We start from the raw sequence: 14,163 nt of genomic DNA on the forward strand, positions 1-14,163 counted from the left end.
CCCTGGTGTGCAGCTCCCGGCACGACGCGAGCACCCCCTCGTCTGCCTTCGCCGCCTCTCCACAGCTCCGTCCTCTTCGCTCCGACTCCAACGCACACGACATCGACGACGACCAACAACAACTTTTCTGACGAACGCAGCCGCTTATATAAGCCCCGTGGCTTCGCCTTTGACCCCCTGCCTTCGACCTTTCACCTCGCTCCCCATTGGCCCGAGAAAAAGTGGGCGTGAATGCATTTTGATCCATGAATTTGCATATAGCGACCGCCCTCCAACGCCCTGGAGGCGGGGCCAAATCGCCCCTCGCTCACCGATTGGACGGAACAAAAGTGGGCGTGTGTCGTTTTTGATCCGTTTTTGGAGCGGAAAATCCGTGGTTTTGTACACGCTGTTCGGCGCGCGCCCTGCACGAGTCCAATACCGGTACCCACAAGCGGCGCAAGAACGGTGGCGATGCGACGGTTGCGAGGTGTGACGGGAAAGGTCGTGGCTGTTGTGGTGAAGCGGCGCCGCGGTGGGTGGTTGATGTTGTGATGACTGTTGAGACGCGGTTGGCGGTGGTAATCATGGCGGTTGGTCCAAAATAAAGATAGTCAAAGAAAAACGGCTACCCTGAAGAGTCGCAGCACGCATGAATGACATGTATTCCCACTAGACAACTGGTTTGGGCCTAACTACACATATACTTACCGAGATATCTCACCTAAGGGACCTGAATGGTGGTTTGCGAATTTGGTAACCACAACAATATATATAACCACCCACAACATCGACATTAGACACGAGGTCTTGGCTGCTGGCGTTGGTGCTTGCGTTATTATCTTTTATCTTGTGGTCTTGGACTGTATTGTCTTGCCAATTGCTTTTGGAGATGAGCTGACAAGCGCACACTTATCTCTTGACTGTTATTCAAAGAAGGATATTATTAAAGAACAGTTTATCCAAGAAGGCCTTATTATTCACCACGTTGAACATCTGGAATAAGGGTTTTAGTTCACACAGGTGAACTCTTAAACAGCAAGTTCACAGTGGGTGCTCGTCCTTAAACACGAGGTTGTTCACAGGGTGCAACAGGGCATAAATGGGTGGCGTACAAGTGGGGGAGGGCACCAGATGCGCCATGGGGGGGGCATTGCACCCAAATGCCCCCCCTAGCGACGGGCCTGGATGGGAAGTTGTACCCCCCCCCCCCTGATTTGCTCTGTTCGCTGGTGCTGCACCTACCTATTCCGCTCAACAAAAGATCACCAGGTGTGGTGCCAAAGGCATCTCATCTGGTTACGTTACCGTTCCAATAGAAAGCTATTGCGGAAGCATCGAAGCGTAACCCTGCTAACTGGTAGTCCAAGTCAAGTCGTGATGGCTGTGTAAGAACTACACCCCGTTGGGCCGCAGAGTTATCTGTGGTCGGTGGCCTCAGGACTGGGTGTTTGGGAAAAACTCAATTACTTCCCCTCGTGGCGAGCCCCAAACCCTGGGCCGTAACAATATATTACATCAAATGGATTTAACCATTCAATGTAAGGATGAATCAGATGGGATTGGAAAAGTTTCAAGGAAACAACATTCACAATCTTGATAGAAAGTTCCAAAACAATTAGTAGCGTAGAGGATGGTTAATAACGGGTAAAAAGTTTAGGAAATATGGATGAAGGAGAAGGGGAAACGGGAGATGTACAGATATGTGGGCATGTTTTTTTTTTGGGGGGGGGGGTGTAACATTGATTGAACGACATGATTTGGTATATGTCTTCTGAGATTAAACCTAAAAAGTCTACGAGAGTCGAATGTTTGTTTTTTTGAAATCATAGTATACTGTATTAGTGCATTTAAAGAAACCCAGTGTTGGCTTAATGGCTAAGGTGGATGGCTTAAGATCTTGAGTTTGGGCTCCTGTCGAGCCGTTGAAATAACACCAGGTTTATTGGCTCAGCCCGTCATCCTTCCGAGGTCGGCAAAATGAGTACTCACTCACCTACTGGTAACAGGGGGCACTGCATCAGCGGCATAGCGCCGCTTCCAGAATAATGATGCAACGAGCAGTCACAGTCTGCATACGAAAACACCAACAAGTGTATTTAAATGAACTACATGGGTATGATAATATGAACAGTTTTTTTTCCTGGGAGAGTTTTGCTCCAACGAATCATTTAAAACAATCAACACTCATTAATTATATCAGTGGCATAACTTTAAACTCATTCATTAAAAGAAGAAATCTGCATTGAATTGCACTCAACATAATGGACAAGTCAAAAATAAGAAAATCAGGACAGGATAAATCAATAACACCACTATATATATATATATATATATATATATATATATATATATATATATATATATATATATATATATATATATATATATATATATATATATACATATATACATATATACATATATACATATATATACATATATATACATATATATATATATATATATATATATATATATATATATATATATATAGTAACTGTTGTGGAAATTCACAGAACACCATTCAGGTTCCGCAGAGGTCAGTTATTTCGGTAAGTGTGTGTTCCAGGTTAGATTTCCCCACCAATATATAACGGGATTTATTAGTGTGCCGGGCTGTGCATCTTTCAGGTAGTGTTATTCTTTTCTATCTTTATTTTAACAATAACAACAGCAACAACAACAATAAAGAACAACTCAACAACCACGCCACCTCCACCACCACAACAGCATCTCAACAACCTCGTCAATCTCCACGACACAGCGACCCTCCTCTACAAACAAAAACACCACTCCCAGAAAGCCACCCGAAGAAGGAAACAGAAATGACGGTTGGGGTGGGTCCCTCAGAACGGCATAAACATGGATGACGGTTATTACAGCAACAACTGAAGAGCCAAGCCGATCACTCCTGGAATTTTCACCCGCGTGCCGGGAAGGGAGGGGCGAACGCCCCGGATGCGATAAAAAGCCGCGTTCGCTGGCCGAAAAGGCAGTTGAGTTGAGTCAGAGTTGAGTTGGGCTTGCAGTTGAGTTGGGCTGGGCCTTTAAAGAGAGTCTGGAGCCTGGAGTCCAGAGTCAGGCAGTAGAGTTGAATCGGTGTGGACAGCGCCAGAGTTGAGTTGGTGTGGGGAGCTCGGAGTAGGTGAGGGTTGGGAGTGGAGAGTCGCCCCAACGAGAGCTGGAGAGTTCGGAGTTCGGGCAGTTGGTTCGCCGGCGCGACCAGGAGGCCTGAGTCAAGAGCCATTCACTCCTCCAACGCGTTGTCGGCTAGACCAGGCCACAGTGGGGGCCGGACGACCAAGGGAGCCAGTCGGAGCTCGGGGGTCCGGGCACAGACATCGAGGGTCACCGAACCAGGACCCAGCGAGTCACCACGAGGGTGGCCAGGTTGCCCGCTCGGTCTCTCGAGGCCCCTTCGGTCATCCCGGCTCGAGCAATAATAAAGGCTTACGAGCCTGTTCTTTCTTTCTGGGGTTTTGCATGAAAGTCTGTGGCGCCTTGTCTGTAAGTAACAAACTGTTAAGTGCCTGTACATTACATGATAGAACTCGGCTGTAGGCTTTTTGCTCATGTCCTGCCCCATTACCCCCCCCCCCCCAATTCATTGCATATGTGCATTTAAAATAAATGTCCCCATTGTTTGAATGTTAACCTGCTCATTGCGTCACTTTCTGCCATTGACTGCCATAATTGCATTTGGGATATAAGCTGGCTGATTATAAGCCGATAAAACGTACATCTGGTCCGACGGAACTTGGCGATATCAAACCGCTCGGCAATCGCATACGGAACGAGCTGCTTTCGCAGCTCATTTTCGTGCAGGCCCCGTCGAGGTATAAACTCCCAGTATCTCTATCTGCGCGAATAATTAGGTACATCGACAATTCGGCGATCGACCCTGTAGCGCGGACAGAGAGATTGGCTGGTTTATGGTGTGTTAAAAACACCCGTAGCTGGGTTTCGGGGCATGTATCACTCTTGATCCGATATTTTGCCATGAGCAGGCACCAAATTACTGCCGGTTCCCACCGGGGAAGGAGGAATAAGACTCGAGACAGATATGGGAAAGAAAAATGCAACACGAGTGTTAGAAATATGGCAGGGGGGCATCGATCGAATACATATGCAATACAAATTTATCCACATGTATTACAATATACATAACAAAACAGATACAGTACTTTGAAATAACTATGGTTATACTATAAGATGCATTCTTTACCCCCATGGAGCCACAGCCATAACAATATTGTTTTTGGTGAATAAGTGTGAGTATTACAAAATTTAATGCTGGGTTGTTAGCAATAAACACAATGTTTCTGGAATAAAATATAAAAATTCCAAAATATTGACCGTCAATAAACTATTTCTAAACTGTAACATGTATAAGTAATGTTGTTCAAAAACCATCAACAAAGTGATGGGTTCAACGCTCGTAACTCTGAAAGAAGGCGGCTATGAGGGGGTCTGACAGAGATGTTTAAGACAATGAATGGTGGAAACAAAATAAGTGCTGAAGAGTTCTTCAGCAAAATATACATAACAGTGATTGGACCGGGGACCAAAGTCTGAGAGTAAAGAAGAATTGACTTGGGACGGTAGTAAGGCATGGGTCTTTCACTTAGAGTAGCTAATGCATTAAATGGTCTCTCCCTGGAAAGGTAGTAACAGCAAAGACTAGATAATTTTAAATTGAAATTCGATAGGTACCTGGAAGCATTGGCGATGGGGAGGTACAGGAATATTGGCAGGACTTGCAAGAGTATGGACAATGGATGGCGATTGTGTGTGCACATCCATAGTGAGTGTGATACCTCCTGTAAGAGGGTCTCTTCAAGGGATCATGTGTGGTGGTTGTTGTATATTCTTCACCATAAAATCGCCTTCATGCACCACCCCCACCCCTCCAAAAATTAAAAAACATTTTAAACACCTTTGTGATTGATATCCCTGAGCTTGCCAGACTTTCCTCATCCCCACTCCTCCCCCATTCCCCTAGTCAAATAAAATTATTAGCTTGATGGATATATTTAATGTGGTGTTGGTGCAGTGCAAGCGTGTTGGGCCGAATGGCCTCCTGTGTCAAATTTCCTTGTTATATCTTTGTGGCAAGCAGTTTGCGACCACCTAGCCTGAGGGCACCCTACGCGATTGCCTGTCCCTAAATCCGCCCCGGTAACATAATCTACAAGTTATGGTCAACTCCCGTCAGTGAAACGACAGATTCAATGCCAGTAATAATGAAAAATAACAATAATAAAATGGTTTATTCAATACCACGTATCGCAACAGTGTGTCAAATTTCATGGGAATTATGTCATAAAAGAAGATTAAAGAAAAACATTGACCATTTAAAAAAAACACCATCATGAATAATGTGTAATGAAAGGTACAATTAGAAAATAATTAAAGAACAACGATGAATTATCGATAAGCAATGCAAGGATATCAAAAATGCATCAACAATATATGAAAGTTAAATAAAACAGAGATAAGATAGTACAAAAATAATAATGGGAGAAAAGAGCAAAAAGGAGATTAATAAAAAAGGATTGGAATATAAAAAAAAAAAAAAACACAAACATGCGAACATCGAGTTACTTCGAGTGAGCAAAATTCTGACAATATCGAACACACTTTTTTATCATTAAAAATATCAACTAAGTGGGGTAAAGGACTGTTCCTCAAACGTTTTGTTTTTACAACAGAATTCTGGGATTTTCCACCTTGTTGGTTGTTGGTTCACGGAGTCAGTAAGTGACCACTATATTCGTTCTGGGTGTGTGTCTGTCTGTCTGTCCCGAGCATAGCTCTGTGGGTTTTGACCCGATCTTGATAAAATTCGGGTGCGAGGTTTGTCTCATGATCTACTTGTGTTTTGATGAGAATGGGCATGCTGCGCCCATTATTGGCGGAGCCATGCCCAAAAAACATGTGTTTTTAGGGGGTAGCCGGTTTCAAGTTACATCTTCTCCTCGGGGGTTTGTCGAATCTGGCAGGGGTTTCGGTATTTGGTTAGCCCAATGGTACCTGCATAGCCCCACGGAGCTCGATTTTTCATTTTCATCCCAAGATCAAGGTCACGAACTTTGAAAATGTCAAAAAAAATCAATAAAATGGGGATCGATCTCCTAGGGTTTTCAACTGTTTCGAATGAAAGTTGGTATGCAAGTTGTGCTCTTCGATAACTACAACTTTCATCATTTACGTTTTTCCTGATTCCCACAAGTTTGCCCGTGGCATTCCCTCGAAGGTCAAAAAATAAAAAAGGCGAACCATGTACATTGCTCGTGAACCATCGCCATCTCCAGACTTGTTTGTTTGTGAAAGTTTTTTTTTTTCTATGACTGCAAAGCGAATCAAAATAAAGACCAATCACTGCACTGTAGTCCAAAGAAGGAAGCCAGACATAACAAAACACACACACACACACACACACACACACACACACACACACACACACACACACACACACACACACACACACACACACACACACACACACACACACACACACACACACACACACACACTACTGGTAAGTACTTACAAAAGCTATTTTATTTGAAGTTATAACCTTAACTTATAAGCAATTTACTGATTTCCCATATGCCCGGATCATTAGCTGAGCACCGTTTTTCATCGAGGTTTCGATCCTTTCAGCCCAGTATAAAATGCGGTACAGGTATGGGAGAAAATGTATTAAAAAGGGAAATAGGAATAAAGGAGGTATGAAACAGTAAAAGGAACTGTGAAAAAAAAGAACGAACATCAAAGATGGAAGGAAGAACCCAGACAACACTAAAGATCCAGCAATCGCTCTAAGACTTAAATGCAGTAACAAGTAAAAGCTACCAGAGGTCCATCAGCGGAGAAGCAAAGTCCATACAGCATCAGGATATGGTACGAGCATAAACAAAATAAAGACCAATTACTGCACAGTAGTCCCAATTACTGCGTAGTCTCCAGACAGATGCTGCATGTTCGGTAAGAGACCGAATATTACTTTAAAAAAAAAAATAATATGCCACGGGGTTTTGTCGATAACCCCCATGCACAAAACCAAGGTTAACTTCCATGGAACGCCCTGCCAATGATTGGTGTTCCCTTGACCAGGATCCGTCTGCGATCTGCAGGGTTTCATTTGAGCACAAGATATCACACCACTGTTTTAGTTATCAACAGTTATTGGCTTCAGATCGATGACGGTCCTTTGATCGATCGACCAAAGGACCGTCACATTCTCGTGACACCCAGAATTTGGCAAGGGAGGGCTGGATCGAAGGAAGAATGCTCATGAAGGACACTTTCGGGAACAATCGGTGGCAGGTCGCAGTGCAAGCTCATCCCCAAAAAACTCAAAGTAGAGCGGCCCCTGGCAGCTGGCCTGGTTAGCAGAGCTTCATTAAAAATCCAATTTTGTTGGAGAAAAATATGATTAAGGACAGCCACATCAGAATACCTAGAGAAAAATCAATGATGACAGTTCAAAGGAAGTGGATTACACCCTGTTCGTCCCATCACCCCCTTCCAAACTCATAAATTGCTAATTACTGGGTTCTGACATGGAAATTAGCATTCGTCGTGGAACACCTGCCTTATTTCTACACGCTGCTATCATATAGCCCATTGGACTGTGCGCACCACGGGGAGGGCTGCCTCAGCCGATTATTCACGTCTGCAGATCGAACTGGCCTCCCCTTCCAGCGGTAATTGACAGAAGGCAACCTTGAATGCGAATTTGACAATAACCCCGTGGCACGGAACCAAGGTCAACTTCCATGGAAAGCCTTGCAAATGACTGGTGTTCCCTTGATCAGTCCAGGAACCATCTGCGATCTGCAAGATTTCATTCGAGCACAGGATATCACACCACTGTTTTAGTTATCACCATTAATTGGTGTAAGAATGGGATTTTGCAGCTCACAATCTATGAATGCAAATTAAGACATAAATTCCGAGTTGAATTGATGAATGTGGGTTTAAACAAATTAAAATCCAATTTAAGTTTGCCGTTGACTAAAATGAATGCCATCCCCAGTGTCACAAATTCTTTGCAAATCTGTCAGGCAGTGTATCACGGTACAGTGGGAGAGGAACACTGGTACACCCAAGGTTTAATGCTATAATATATTAGGTAGTTTGCACAGGTGTTAAGTACGCATTGTAAAAGTTACGTTTTAAAAGGAAATAGATTATAACTTTGGAGCTAGCCTATAACTAGCCTTTCACTTGTATAGAATAATTTTCCAGTTACTTCCGCATTTTGAATGGTCTGGAAAATGTGAGCTTCTTGGAGAAGGGGGGGGGGAGAGAAGGATTGGGGAGATAGGTCCCGAATTGTGTGTGCTGTGCCACATTTGGTTTGCTGAATGAGCTCAAGGTTGTAAGACTGCACTGTCATTGTGGATGAATCAATCAAAGGCCCGTCACGTTCTCGTGACATCGAGTCAGTTTACAATTGTAACCTCAAGACAGAATTCTAACTTTCGTGTTTAAGACAGAATTCTAACCTCCCAAGAAGCAACACATTGCAATACATACTACATGCAGCCATAACTGTCAATATAACTGGTAAAATGATGTCACAATTGCAGAGCTAATTTGACAAGCAGTTGCTTTGACAATGCACACATCAGTACTCAATCGTTATAGTCACTAGAGGGCCTTCCCCAGAGCAATGTCAATGGTATGGTTCTTACTAACTGCAGCAATTTGGATGTCATACATCCGATACACAGTCAAATGTTGCAGTCCATTGAGGAGCGGTAATAAAGGCGCCAGACAATCGAGCGGGATTCTGCTGATCACGCAGTCGTTGACCAGCACCTTAAAGGTCCACAGAATCAGGAATTATTTTAAAAAAGAATTTTTTTTTGATGTGATATTGATTTTTAAGTAATAAACAAAGAACAGAACATTGTTTTTGATTCTAATTTTTTTTTTGGAGGTGTTCAAGTTAACAAAGCCAACCTGGTGGGTACGACCCCCAAAAAATTGCAGAAAACCTCCATGGTCATTGCATCATCTGTATGACATCATCACCACTACGATTGTCTCATCGGGCAAAGAATAATGGCCACAACTCGCTTCAGACTCATCAGAAAGTGAATTTGACAAATAATTTTCTGATCAAGAATCCTCAGATTATGACGACAGTCAAATCATAACGTACAATGTGCTATCAGACCATACGTACATGTATGAACCCGAGGTGGAAATTGGGGATGAAACTGTTCATGAAATACCTGGCGTTCAGAACAATTGGGCCGATGTCAATGAACGACTCAGCAATAACAACTGGTGAGTGGTAAATTGTAGAGCTAGATCGTGGTAAATGTGGAGTTTCGAGGTATTTTGATGAAACACTTCTCTGCAATTCTTGTAGTTACGAGAACGGTACTGGGTAGAGCGCATACTTCTGCCAAACTGAACAGTTTACATTTTGTGTCCCATTGATATGCTGGATCTGCTGACTTGAGCCAAAATCGAATTGGCTTGTTCGTCATCGAACCAACTCATGTACCTATTTTGTTATAATCCATCCACAACTTTTTTAATATCCTGCAATATATCGTTTTTTTTGCCCCATCTCTCAATGGTGAAGAATTACATGTGTTCGATACATTAATGATTAAAGCAAACAGCTTTATTTAAATTACATCATTGCTCTTATATCATTGCTTTTTCCAGACACTTGATCTCATTTGCAAATGAAAACAATTGAACATATTTACGATGACATCACTCTGAGCTATTAGTCCGATGACATTACTACAGAGATTGCAACTGCTGCCTGCTCAGATTATTGATGGTACACTGTACCATCTTTACTTTTTCAAATATGGTTCTTAGTAACTGAAAAAAAAAACGAGATAAATAGCATCCTGGGATTAAGGTATGAAATAGTGGGGGTTTGGAGGGGTGGGGGTGGGCCTTAATCGAGTGTAACCTTAAATTTTCGGGGGTGTATGGTGAAGCGTTAAATAGAGCATTACGTTACAGGGCGTGGGGGTGACAGACTTGGGCAAAAAAAAAATCATTACTTAATACCCGTTTGCTTTTATGAGCAAGAGGAGGGTGAGAGTAGCGATGGGACAACTTTGGAAGGGGAAGTTGAGGGGGGGAGGGGGTCGAGGACTTTCAGTGCGAGGAACTTGGGGGTTGGGGGGGGAGGATGTGGGGTTTGAAGGCACGCTTCTTTGACTGCTACCAAAGAGTGTGATGAGGGTATCAATGCCTTAGGGTTGGGAAGGGAAGGGTGGGATGGGGGGGGGAGCGAGGGAGAGCAAAGATGAGACAGAGTAGGGAGGGGATGCTGAGGCTTTTGTGTTGAGTTGTCAGAACTGTGTGTGTGTGTGTGTGTGTGTGTGTGTGTGTGTGTGTGTGTGTGTGTGTGTGTGTGTGTGTGTGTGTGTGTGTGTGTGTGTGTGTGTGTGTGTGTGTGTGTGTGTGTCACTGTGGGGATGGGGGGAGGAGGGGGGGGTGACGCAATCACTCTTCGGGTAATGTGCTAATAAATCATAACTGACAAAATTCAAAAGTAGAAGTAGGACTGTAATAATTATTGCAATTTCTAACTTGTAGAAAGAACCTTTTGATGTCGTATGTGTATCGTCATGCATCGCACACAGCGTTTCTCCAGCCCTGCATGCCCAGCCCACGCCAGCCCGGCGGAACACACATCCACAAATAACAGGCATTAAAATGTGAAAGTTGTTTGTTTCTGTCAAACTATGCACCATGGTCAGTCACGGAGATTAAACAACATTTTATAGTTTTCTCTGTTTCTGGAGATCTATCTGCTTGACATATAGAAGCTACACGTATATTACTATTAGCCCTGGTTACGGCTGTATGCATGTCTGACACGTAACGTATAAAGTTGTTGATCGATTACGAAAGTGGTGGTGATCATGGCTGATGCTAAATCACAATGTTGGGTAAAAAGAAAATGACACTACTTACCCTCAGTCTCTCACGCTTTTCTGCAGCTGTTCTCTCCAATCGATGAGAATCTTCTCCAATCTTCGTAGGGATCGGTTGACTTTCAATTTATCCATCCCAAACAAGGAATACAGGCCGGTGTCGTTCGAATTAGCTTCAAAACGGGCGCTGCAAATGATGCTTGAAGTAGGTGGGCCGTGTCACTGTCCCCTGGTCAGTTATACTTTGGTTGTCCACATTTTCCTTACAGCTGGATCTTTTGGGAAAGCATGCATACTAATACCATCATTGGTTGTATTGCTACAACCAGCAACAATACATTTACATGGCATTCTCAGTAATATTTGAGTTTTTCAGAGCGTATGTCGGCCGCATGTAAACACAAATCCCAAAGCAAAAGTATCCTCAAGATTACGTAGCGGGTCACGTGATATATGACACAATGACTCTTTTTTTGGGGGTGGCAAGGCCAAATCGAGCGTACAAGGACACCAAAAAAAAACATTAAAATCTTCTTTTCAAGAATTTATTCAAGAAAAAAAACGATTAAGTATTCAGTGAAGCCATATCTATTCATGAAACCAAACATGAATTTCTGATTGTGGACCTTTAAGCTTCGTTCATCACCACCCTCAAACAGCCAAAGGATTAAAAAAAAAGCAAACAAAACTCAGCGTGAAGTGGATTCATGCAAAATGAGCACCAGTAACAACCCTTCCCTCCCTGATAACTTCCAACAAAGATCTGTTTTTGGTTGGAACCATGCACTGAAGAGGTAGCTTGGTCAATCCATGCAGCATCATAGAGAGGCCAAGCACAATCATGAACCAAGTTGCAGTAAATCACCCCTGCCCCTTCCCCCATCTCACATTAAGGCACAGGTAAAGAGAGGACACAAGTCCATCATGACTCAGCATGGAGCCAAATCTCAGTATTCCCACCTACACTACATTACATTCCCAAACGTTTTGGAGTGCACACACACCCAAACAACAACCTTCAAACCCGAATATCAATATTATCACGACACTGCAAAACAGCATTTGCTTTATTCTTCATTCCTTCTTAATCTTCATCGTTTTGGTATAACTGACCTGCTCTTGAAAGCTTCAGATCTTATCTTCCAGATAATACATTCATTGTAAATATTGCCAGTAATTTATTTATCTGACTCCATCATCTATCTGTTGGTGTTCCTCAAGGACCCTGTTCTTGGTCCACTTTTGTTCATCCACTCGGTACAATTTTATGAAATTTCAATGTCATGTACAGGGCATCCAAATCCATCTGTCCACAAAACCTGACAATGTGCTGTCTTTGACAGCACCAAATTTGTGTCTTCTGCAAAAATCAAAAATGGATGTCGATGAATGTTCTTAATCTTAATGTTTCCAAAACTAACATGCTGATCCTTGGCTCTTCATCAGTCCTTGCAAAGCTTCAACCTCAGACAGTGAAACTTGGGAATCATCCCTCAGCACTTTTATTTTTTTATGTATACCTTGTCGTATGAGAGCTAACACAGAACGCACAGCAAGGGGGGGGGGGCATAAAACAAGAGGAGCGGGAGTGGGAAGGATAAAACAGTGGGGAACAGAGACATTAGGAGATCTGTGGAAGGGAGAGAGATGGGGCGGGGAACATGGGGTATACAAGATGGACATGACAGGGCCTTTCAGGAAGGAAAGCAGGGAATTTGAAGCAGGTGGGGTTGAGGTGGATTAACGGGGGTAGAAAAGATCGAGGTTTTGGATGGGGGACGATAAGAGGTGGTGGTGTGCAGCTGTTTTGAAGGCCTGGAGGAAAGAATTGGATTAAACAGAGTGAGGGAGTTTATTCCAAAGGTGGGAAAAAAAAAGAGGAATGAAAGAGAGAAGGTGAGCAGTGATTTTGGTAATTTCACCAGAAGGGGGTTGTTGGCGGACCTTGAGCGCCCTGCGGAAATATGGAGGGACATATCGCAGACAGAGCAAGTGGAACGAGACCGGAGAGGAGATGGTAGAAGACAAAGACCACCGACCTGCCTGCGGTGAGAGAGCCCAAAAACTCAGCCTCACCGTGTGAGATACCAATAATCCTAAATGACTGTTTCCACAGCATGAAGGTGAGAGGCAGAAGCACTAGCCCAAAGGGGAGAGCAGTACTCCATCAGGCTGTGGACGAAAGCTTAGCATGTGGCCAGGAGCTCAGGTGGGGCGAGGAAGGACTTTGCACAACGGATGATTCCCAGTCGACAACTGGCTTTGGAGGCCAGGTTGGAAAAATGTGGCTTTCCCAAGAAAGATCATGGCAGGCAGTGAGACCCAGAAGCTTGAATGAAAGGACTTCTTCCAAAGGATTGTTGAGAGAGTGAATGGTGGGGGGTTCCAAACGGTCCTTTCGGAGAGACAAAGTGAGAGTGTGACATTTGTCCGGATTGAAAGACATGTTCCACGTGTTGGACCAGTTTGTGATTTTACCCAGATCTGCAGTGAGCAAAGAAGCTGCTGCTTGCCGGTCTGAGGGATGACAGATGGTGTGGCAGAGGGTGGAGTCATCAGCAAAGTGATAAAGAGGATTTTCCAGAGTCGGAGATCATTGATGAAAACCAGAAAAAGAACAGGGCCCAGAACGATGCCTTGAAGAACTCCAGCCTGGACAGGAAGAGGGGATGAGAGAGCTCCATTTCGGGCCACACGTTGACTGCGACAGGAGTGGAAGTCTGCGAGCCATGAGTGGAGAGACCTTGGATATCATAGGAAGAGAGTTTGGCGAGCAAGGCAGGGTGCCAGACCGTGTCAAAAGCACACGATATGTCTTGGGATATGGCTCTGATTTCATGTCTGGCATTGAGTACCTCCATCCATTGTTGGGAGAGCAGAAGCAGCATATCCAGGGTAGAGTGACCTGGTCTGAAACCAAATTGATGATCGGAAATCAGGCTATTGGAGAAGAGGAAGGATTTAATGTCTGAAGCAGATGGATTCCATAACCTTTCTGATGATTGGGAGAAGGCCGATTGGTCTGTCGTTGCAGGGATCTGTTTTTGCACCTTTTTATGCAGGGTAGTAATGTTTGCTGATTTCCAAGCAGATGGCAGATGACCTTGAGCAAATGAGAGGGTGAATAGAATAGAGAGAGGGTGAGCAAGAGCAAAGGAGCAGGTTTCTAGGACACATGGGCTGATGCTGCCTGGACCGGTTGCAGAATCTGAGTCGAGGTTTGACAGCAAGCTCTCCACCTTGTCAGGAG

Source organism: Eptatretus burgeri, chromosome 3, assembly GCF_056783735.1.
Source record: "Eptatretus burgeri isolate ZD-2024b chromosome 3, Ebu_testis_v1, whole genome shotgun sequence".
NCBI lineage: Eukaryota > Metazoa > Chordata > Myxini > Myxiniformes > Myxinidae > Eptatretus > Eptatretus burgeri.